The sequence below is a fragment of the Lepus europaeus genome, chromosome 20 (assembly GCF_033115175.1).
Source record: "Lepus europaeus isolate LE1 chromosome 20, mLepTim1.pri, whole genome shotgun sequence".
Classification (NCBI taxonomy): Eukaryota; Metazoa; Chordata; class Mammalia; order Lagomorpha; family Leporidae; genus Lepus; species Lepus europaeus.
In genome coordinates this window covers 27,645,005-27,654,707 of record NC_084846.1, presented here as the reverse complement: position 1 = coordinate 27,654,707, position 9,703 = coordinate 27,645,005, and positions in this window count along the sequence as shown.

Sequence of the window (9,703 nt, the reverse complement as noted above, 5' to 3'; positions counted from 1 at the left end):
ATGGCCACCACGGCCAGCACTGTGCCGATCCGAAGCCAGGAGCCAGGTGCTTCCTCCTGGTCTCCCATGCGGGTGCAGGGCCCAAGCACTTGGGCCATCCTCCACTGCCTTCCCGGGCCACAGCAGAGAGCTGGACTGGAAGAGGAGCAACTGGGACAGAATCCGGTGCCCCAACCGGGACTAGAACCTGGCGCCCATATGGGATGCCGGCGCTGCAGGCGGAGGATTAACCAAGTGAGCCATGGCTCTGGTCCCCTCCAATACTTTGTTTTACATGTACATTTTGTATATTTCAGGCCCTAAAAGGAAATGTTACATAGGCGGACTCTTAGGGCACCCGCACCTGTGGAGCTGCCCTTCTCCTCACGCAGGTCCCATTCCCCTCTGACTTCCTCTCTACTTTTTGTCAGCTGCCCTCCACCAGAGTTTAGCCGTTTAGCAAGAAGTCTTCAGGAACATTACAATTTTTTCGATGTATTTATTTGTTTGAAAGGCAGAGTTTACAGAGAAAGGGAGAGAGAGAGAAAGAGATCTTCCATCTGCTGCTTCAGTCCCACAAATGTCTACAATGGGCAGGGCTGGGCCAGGCTGAAGCCAGGAGCCAGGAGCTTCATCCGGGTCTCCCACATGGGTGGCAGGGGCCTGAGCACTTGGACCATCTCCTGCTGCTTTCTCAGGAGCATTAACAGGGAGCTAGGTGGGAAGAGGAGCAGCTTGGGCACAAACCTGCACTCCTATGGGATGTAGGCATTGTAGGTGGCAGCTTAACCCACTGTGGCACAACACCAGCCCTAGGATATTTGCTTTTATACAGACTTTTTAAGGCTAAAAAGTGGACTTGAAAGTGGGTTCAAGAAAGTACGTGGCTCAGTACTTTCTTCGATTCCATCTGAGGTTTGCCGGAGTTACCTCTTATGTTTAATTTATCTACTGTCATTTTTTTTAAAGATTTTTTTATTTTGTTTATTTGAAAGAGTTACAGACAGAGGTAGAGACAGAGAGAGAGAGGTCTTCCATCCAATGGTTCACTCCCCAGATGGCTGCAACAGCCAGAGCTGTGCTGATCTGAAGCCAGGAGCCAGGAGCTTCCTCTGGGTTCCCACATGGATGCAGGGGCCCAAAGACTCAGGCCATCCTCTACTGCTTTCCCAGGCCATAGCAGAGAGCTGGATGGGAAGTGGAGCAGCCAGGACTAGAACCAGCGCCCATATGGGATGCCGGCTCTTCAGGCCAGGGCTTTAACCTGCTGCGCCACAGCGCCGGCCCCTCTACTTTCATTTTTATTTGAAAAGCAGAGACAGACATCTTCCATCACGGGGTCACTACCCTACCTGCATCAGCGAGGGCTGTGCCAAAGCCAGGAACCTCGTACTCAGTCGGGGTCTCCTGAGTGAGTGGCGGGGAGCCATCACTTCCTGCCTCCCAGGGTGCGTGTTGACGGAAAGCAGAATCCAAAGCAGAGTAGCAAGGACTCACACCCAGGCACTACAGTGCGGGCTGTGGATGTCCCAGGCGGCAACTTAACTGCTACACCAAACGCCTGCCCTCAGTTTTACCTCTTTATGAGCACCTAGCCCTGCTTTGGGCAGTAGCTAAACTAGCAATGATAAATAGCAGAAAATGCCAGGCGATGTGAGCTTACAAAAAAGTGGCCAGGGAATACCTGGGTAGACAAGTACAATTTAATGAATCTAGAGGGAGATCATTAAAATGGGCTTATTTTAGACACTTGCAGGACGATGCTGGAGTGGCAAACACTTCTGACCAGAGAAGTTAACAGAAACATTGGACATGACAAATAAATGTGTAGCGCAAACTAGAAAACATTATCCTAACCTTATATGTACAATGGACATCTTCGCTAATACTATATATAGTTCCGGCCTCTGCCCTAATAAAAAGGTGTAACTAGAGGTGAGTGTTTGGCACAGCAGTTAAGTCACTGCTTGGGACACCAGCATCCATATCAGTGGAGTGCCTGGTTAGAGTCTAGGCGACTCTGCTTCCCAACCAGCTTCCTGCCGAAGTGTACGCTGGGAGGCAGCAGGTGGTGGTTCAAGTATTTGAGTCCCTACCCTGCAAAATGGAAGATCCAGATTGAGTTCTGGGCTACCAGCTCCAACCTGGCCCAGCCCTGGCTGCTGTGACTGTATGGGGAGTGAACCAGCACATGAAGTCTCTCTCTCCATCTCTCTCTCCATCTCTCTCTCTCTCTCTCTCCCCTTCCCCCTTCCTCCCCCCTTCTCTCCGCCTCCCTCCCTCCCTTTCAAATAAAATGAAAAGCAAGTAAAACTTCAAATTTTTATAAAGGGTATAACCTCCCTCCCAGTGTAGCTAAATTGATCTAGAAAGTAGAACAGGCAGAGGGACGTGAACATTGCCTAGGGAAGGCTGACCATTTTGCATATTTAATCCTCGTAAGACTTGAGACCAGAATTACCAGCGTTTTGCAGTGATGAATGCTAGGAATGCTTTCTTCTGCAAACGACAGAATCATCAGACTCATAGTTTATATTTTGTTACCCTAAAGCAGTGTGGCTGTGGGCAGATGCTGGCATTGGTTCAGAGCATGGTTGAAGAGCTGTCACATATCCAGAGAGGACAACCAAATTCAAGAAGAGGAAAAGGAGCTTTTCATTTTATCAAGAAAGAAAGAATCTTTCTAGAAACCCTCTGCAAAAGATTTTCCCTTTTGTGCCATTCACTGGAACTGTGTCGCATGGCCAAACCTTGGCCGGCAGGTGTAAAGATGGCCGGGAAGGCAAGTGTAGCACTCAGGTTTCCAGGCTGTATGATGGGGATGGCCAAGGAGAGGGTTAGGGATGTGACTGGGGTTGAAAAGACGTGTTTGGTTAGCCAAAGGATCTGCCACGGCTCACCCTTAAACCATGTAATATCCAAGCACCGGTCCATGTCTTCTTCCCAGGTGGGCATGTCACATGGATGCATCCATTCATCAGACCCCTAAGGCAGAAGGCAAACCCAGAATCTCACAGCCTGGAGTTTAGCATCTCTGCAGTCTTCATTATCACTCCTCCTTAATGGTTCAGCAGGTGGTAGCTGAAAGACAAGAGAGGTGTGCCTCTCCCATAAACAGCATTATGGTGACAGGGAAAACCCCCATAAACAGCATTATGGTGCAAGAAAAACTCCCCAATTAGAGACCTAGATTGGCCCTCAGCTTCAACCCCAGGCTGGCCCAGGGTCATTGTGGGCATTTGGGGAGTGATTCGGCTCATGGGAATTTTCTTCTCTCAAATAAATAAATTTTTCAAGAAACATCCCATTTAGAAAAGAGGAAAAATGGGAAATGCACAGAAAAATATATATACTCTAAGAATCCTGTTACTATAGGAGTAGCAGTGACTCGATGTGCTGACAGTAGGGAAGTTCCACACCTGGGTAGGATCTGACTCCGTGCTGTAGGACCGCCCTTGTCTGCACCCTCCCAGCTCCTGGTCTTCCTCTGCAGATGTTCTTATTCCAGAACCATTGTGGCATTCTCTCGTGTGGGCACTGTGGAAAACGACTTTTCTGGGTGAAGTGCACAACTCTCACAATCCGCTTCCCGCTGCTGCGGGTGCAGGATCCACGGTACAGCCAAGGTCGAGAGCCACAGCACGGCTGGGACCTTAACAGGCATCTTCTGTCTTGACAACAGCAAATAACGATCACAGCCAAACCCGTGTTCAGACAAAACTAGCTATTCTTTTTTTTTTTTTTTTTAATTTATTTGAAAGACAGAGTTACAGAGGGAGGCAGAAAGAGAGAGAGAGAGAGAGAGAGAGAGAGAGAGAGGTCTTCCATCCGCTGGTTCACTCCCCAAATGACCGCAATGGCCAGAGCTGAGCTGATCCAAAGCCAGGAGCCAAGCTTCTTCTGGGTTTCCTGCATGGGTGCAGGGGCCCAAGGATTTGGGCCATCTTTTACTGCTTTCCCAGGCTATAGCAGAGAGCTGGATGGGAAAAGGAGCAGCCGGGACTCGAACTGGCACCCATATGGGATGCCACCATGGCAGGCCGCGGCTTTAACCCACTGTGCCACAGTGCCGGCCCTATATTGGCCATGTCTGTTTCCACTATGAAATGCCTGTTCACAAATTTCTGTCATTTTGATTTTTTTTTTACTTAGTCATAAGTGTTCTTTGCATGTTCTATACATTAATCCTTTATTGGTTTCATATGCTAAAAATAGCTTCTCTGGGTGGTAACATAAATGAACAAAAATTACTTAATGTCAAATTTATCCATCTTTTTATGGTTTGTACTTTTTGTGTCCACCTTCAGAGATAATTTTCTAACCAAAGGCCATAAACCCAATCTTCTGCATTGTTTCCCAAAAGGTTTACATTTAGAATGCTAAGATGTCTAGAGCTGGCTTTTATGGACCCAGTTTCACTGTCCTCATTGTGAATACTCAGTTGACCCAGTACCATTTATTGAGAACTTTTTATCGTGTACTGACATGTCAAGTATATGAGCGGAACTCATTATAGACTCTGGATTATACTCGATGGTCTGTCTGTCTACACTTTACCAAAATGACCCTGTATTATTACTGTTAACAGAGGTCGGCTGTTCAGTGGTTCTTGTCTTCGCACAAGAAAGGATTCAGATGTGAGCCAGAGTAGTGGTAAACAACATAGTAAAGTTTAATGAAAAGAAGTAATAAATGGAGTGCCTGACAGCCAGGCGGGCATCTCCGGAAAGCACAATCCCCACTCAGACTGGAGTTCTTGTGGACATCAGTGTGGATGCCCCATTTCCTCTCCCCTCCCTCCCTCCTTCTTCTGGAAAAGTGTGGCAAGGGGGTTTCTGGATGGAGAGTTCCCTAAATCCTCCCAGGATGTTATCAGCGCAGTGTTATGGGCCCTAACAGCCTCTTTGGTGCAGGGCATGGGGAGTCCCCTGAGCTGCCCAGGGAGTGGGCTGAACCCATCTGACAGGATTAGGGAACAAGAGCAGTGACTTCAGGTATCACTCCTGCTCTGCTCTCAGGGCTTGTTTCCTCATTCCATTGCAGAAGAAATATTTTCTTCAAAAATTCTCATTTGCTTTGACCCCTCTTACACACACAGGCTAATTTCTACCTAGCTACCTTAACATTAGCACTTCAGAATAAGTACTAGCACATGGTGAGGTAAGTATTGCAAAGCTGCTTTCAAGATTGTCTTACCTTGGGCTTTTAAAAATGATTTTATTTATTATTTATTTATTTATTTATTTAAATGGCAGAGTGACAGCAACAGAGAGAGAGATTTCATCCACTGGTTCATGTCCCCAAACTGCCACAACACCCAGGGTTGGGCCAGGTTGAAGCCAGGAGCCAGGAACTCCATCCGTATCTTCCACATACTTGGGTCATCAGTCACTGCTTTCCCAGGCATATTAGCAGGGAGCTGGATCAGAAGTGGAGTGGCAGGCCGGCGCCACGGCTCACTAGGCTAATCCTCCGCCTTGTGGCGCCGGCACACCGGGTTCTAGTCCCGGTCGGGGCACCGGATTCTATCCCGGTTGCCCCTCTTCCAGGCCAGCTCTCTGCTGTGGCCAGGGAGTGCAGTGGAGGACGGCCCAAGTGCTTGGGCCCTGCACCCCATGGGAGACCAGGAGAAGCCCCTGGCTCCTGCCATCGGATCAGCACGGTGTGCTGGCCGCAGCGCACCAGCCGCGGCTGCCATTGGAGGGTGAACCAACGGCAAAAAGGAAGACCTTTCTCTCTGTCTCTCTCTCTCACTGTCCACTCTGCCTGTCAAAAAATAAAAAAATAAAAAAAGAAGTGGAGTGGCTAGGACTCAAATCAACACTACAGTATAGGCTGCTGGTGTTCAATCAGCAGCTTAACCTGCTGAGCCCCAACACCACCCCAACCTTGTGCTTTTCTGTACTTCCATCTAAAATTTAAAATCAGCATATCAAATCGTACCAAAAAATATACTGACTTCAAATGTCAATTTAGGGATAATTGTCATCTTTATCTTTAGTCTTCCAATCCAGTGGTTATTACATACATCTGTTTATTCAGATTTCCTATAATGTTTTCAATAAAACTTTATAATTTTCTCCATTAAGTTTCCACAGAGTTTGTCAGATTTACTTCTAATACTTTATGCTTCTGATTATATTGTAAACATTTTTTAAATTTTTTATTTATTTTGTTTTATTTATGTGAAAGGCAGAGAGAGGTGGGACAGACAGAAATCTCCCATCTACTGCTTCACTCCCCAAATGCATGCCAACAGCCAGGGTTAGGCCTGGCTGAAGCCAGGCACAGTTACTCAATCCAGGTTGCCCACTTGTATGGCAAGAACTCAACCACTTGAGTCATCACCTGCTGCCTCCTAGAATGCAAATTAGCAACAAGCTGAAATCAGGAGTGTAGCTGGGACTTGAACCCAGGCACTCAGATATGAGATGAGGACATGCCAAGCAGGTCTTAACTGAAAGGCCAAATGCCCACTCCCTAACCATTATTTATTTTTCAAGTCATATTTTCTGTTTGTTGCTAGTGAACTAGCAATACAATTGCATTTTGTGCAATCATTTTTTTTTATCCTGCAGCATTACTAAAATTTCTTAATTTTAATTAACTGTAAATGACTCTAGTTTTTTACATATATGATATTATCCAATGAAATGGCCATGTTCTTTCCAATCTTTTTATTTATTTTTATCTTACTTGTCTTATTTCATATTCCTTGTGATTTACATGGCATTATTTTCAACTACTTTGGTTCTCTTTTTAACCCTAACACAATCTTATTGTTCTAGCAAATACACATTACATTCACCCACAAATGTATCACTTCCTTTGTACTCCAGTTCTTCCTTCCCCTCAGACTGTTCTTCTGGGATCACCTTTCACCTTGAATACATTTTCTAAGAATTTATTTTAGGTGCAGGTGTTTGGCACTGGAGTTAAGCCACCACTTGGATATCCGCATCCTATATTACAAAGTCCCAGGTCGACTTCTAAATCTAGTTTCCTGCTGATGAGCACCTTGAGTGGCAAGCAGGTGATGGTTCAAGTACTTGGGTCACTGCCACCCTTCTGGGAGACCTGAATTTAGTTCTGGGCTCCTGGCTTCAGCCTGGCCCAGCCCTGACTGGGGAGTGGACAAGTGGACAGAAGATCCCTGCCTGCCTTTCAAATAAATAAAAATTACTTTTTAAATTTTTATTTTAATGAGGATCTGAACCAGTAAAAGCTGAGAAGTACATTTATTTTGTCTTCTCAACTTCACTTTCATATTTTCCATTTTTATTTCTTTTGCTGAATTGTGGATATTTTATTCTGACCTATCTCTCACTTAACAAATTTTTTTTACTTGTCTAATTTGTTGGAAATTCATCCTTTGAGTTTTTTATTTTTTTCCTTTCTGGAACTGCTATTTGTTTTTTTCCAAGTTTGCCGAGTCATTTTTATTTTATCCTATTTCCAACAATATTTTCAAGCTTGCATTTTATGTCTTTAAACATAGCATTGAGTCATTGCTAGTTCATAATCTGTTTCTTCTTCTTTTTTTTTTTTAAGATTTATTTATTTATTTGAAAGTCAGAGTTACACAGAGAGAGGAGAGGCAGAGAGAGAGAGAGGTCTTCCATCCGATGGTTCACTCCCCAGATGGCCTCAACGGCTGGATTTGTGCCGATCTGAAGCCAGGAGCCAGGAGCCCCCCTCCAGGTCTCCTGAGCGGGTGCAGGGGCCCAAGGACTTGGGCCATCCTCCACTGCCCTCCCAGGCCACAGCAGAGAGCCAAATCAGAAGAGGAGCAGCCGGGACCAGAACTGGCGCCCATACGGGATGCCGGCGCTTCAGGCCAGGGTGTCAACCCGCTGTGCCACAGCGCCGGCCCCTCATAATCTGTTTCTGATATTTCCAGTATTCAAAGCCTTGGCAGGCTTGTTTCTGGTGAGTAATTTCTGTTAATTCTTGCTCGTGGAACCATTGTCCTTAAAAAACTGTGACAATTCCTTTTTTTAATTTTTTGGAAATTAACTTATTTTCATTTTTTATTTGGAAGACATAGAGACAGAAAACAGAAATCTTCCCTCCACTAGTTCACTCCTCAAATATCTGCAAACAGCTAGGGCTGGACCAGCCTGAAGCTGAGACTGAAGCTCAATTTGGGTCTCCCATATGAGTGGCAGGTACCTCAGCAGTTGAGCCATCTACTGCCTCCCAGAGACTGCGTTAGAGGGAAGCGGAATCAGAAGCACAGCTGGGACTTGAACCCAGGCATCCTCTATGGGATGTGTACATTCTAAGTGACTTAACTTCTGCAGCAAATGCCTGTCCCTATTTGTGAGAATTTTCTTTTAAGATGTACTTATTTATTTGAAAGGCAGAGTTACACAGAGAGAAGAGAGGCGGGGGGGGGGGGGGGGTCTTCCATCCTATTCACTCCCCAATTGGCCACAACAGTCAGAGCTGTGCCGATCCAAAGCTAGGAGCCAGGAGCTTCTTTGGGGTCTCCCACGTGGGTGCAGGGGCCCAAGGACTTGGGCCATCTTCTACTGCTTTCCCAGGCCATAGCAGAGAGCTATATCGGAAGTGGATCAGCTAGGACTAGAACCAGCACCCATATGGGATGCCGGTGCTTCAGGCCAGGGCATTAACCCCCTGTGCCACAGCAGCAGCCCCAGAACCATTTAACTTTTTAAATTTTTTTATTATGGAAATTTTAAAACCCACAGAAGTAGAGAGTAATAAAAAGTACTCATCACTTAGCTTTTAATAATCATCAACATTTTATTTATCTACCTCTTCATAATTTTTCGTAAGTATTTTAGAGAAAAATTTCAGGTATCATCTTTGAATCCATAGACACTTCAGCATTGTCTCTAACAGATAACTTTTTTAAAATTCACAATGCTATTATCAGACCTAAAAAGTGAACAGTAATTTCATGATATTATCTCATATTCAGACCTCATTCACATTTTTCTGCTGTTTTTATCCTGATGTGGTACAGGTGTTCGGTGTAGCAGTTATGATGCTACTTGAGGCAGCTTACGTGTGGCACAGTAGGTTAAGCTACCACCTGTGAGAGACACCACCATGACCCTGCCATCCCACATGGGCACTGGTTCAAGTCTCAATTGCTCCATTTTCCATCCAGCTCCCTATCAATGCACCTGGGAAAGCAGTGGGAGACCAGGTTGGAGATCTTGGCTCCAGCTTCTGCCTGGTCCAGCCCCAGCCATTACAACCATTTGGGGAGCGAACCATCGGATGGAAGATCTCTCTCTGTCTCTCCCATTCTCTGTAACTCTGCCTTTCACATAAAAAATGAATAAAACAGAAAAGAAAAGGAGAATAGTACATTGTCTTCTAGCCACCAGTGAAAAAAATTGTGTAAAAAGAAAAATAAAAATTTTTAAACAAAAGGCACTGCTTGAGACACTGGCATTCTGTATCAGAGTGCCTGGGTTTGAGCCCAGACTCTGCTTTTGATCCAGTATCCTGCTAAAGCCACCCTGGGAGGCAGCAGGTGATGGCTCAAGTCCCTACCACCATATGGAAGATCTGGACTGAGTTCCAGCATGCTGGCTTCAGTCTGCCCCAAATCCTGGCTGTTGTGTTATATGCATTTGGAGGAGTGAATCAGCATATGAAAGCCACATCTCTCTCTCTCTCTCCCCCCCTCCATCTCCCCCACCTCCCTTTCAAATAAATAGAAATAAAAGTATTTAAAAGAATTCAA